The sequence below is a fragment of the Chelon labrosus genome (assembly GCF_963514085.1).
Source record: "Chelon labrosus genome assembly, chromosome: 13".
Taxonomy (NCBI): Eukaryota; Metazoa; Chordata; class Actinopteri; order Mugiliformes; family Mugilidae; genus Chelon; species Chelon labrosus.
This window is the reverse complement of record NC_140346.1, coordinates 29,612,938-29,613,631: the sequence shown is the minus strand read 5'-3', so window position 1 is coordinate 29,613,631 and position 694 is coordinate 29,612,938.

Here is a 694-nt window from a genome sequence, read left to right as displayed (position 1 = left end):
TTGTTGAACTTTGACCTTTAGAGACAGAAGGATGTTCTGACATCATCAGTATATAAACTATATGGTCCCCCCCCCCCCCCCCCCCCACCGTCTCTGATGATTATAATGTTTCCTGCAGCTTTACTTTACTTTACTTTACTTTACTTTACTTTACTTTACTTTACTTTAGATGACTCATGTGACTCACATGTTTCTCTGTTCAGGTTCATCTGAGCTGAGATCTGAACTCATCACTGTTCATTCATTCATTCATTCATTTATTTATTGGAGCCTCTGGGATCAATAACATCTGATGTTACTTCTTCTTCTCGTTGCCATGGAGACCACTCTGTTTATGAACCCTCATTAACTTTAATCAGCTCCAATAAAAAGCCCCTGGCAGAACCCCCCCCCCCCCCACACACACACACACACACACTCCTCCCCCTCCTCCTAATCCTCATCATCACCGTCATCACCATCTTCATCAACATCATCACCTTCATCACCATCTTCATCATCATCATCATCATCATCAGACCAGATTCTTTGTCTCAAACTGATTTTATTCAAAGCAACAATTAAAAATAGTTTCATCAAGTTTACATTCAGACAGAATCAGAAGATCTAAACGTTTCATCCAAACCAGCCGGTGTCTGTACAGGAGGAGGAGGAGGAGGAGGAGGAAGAGGAGGAGGAGGAGGGGGAGGCGCTC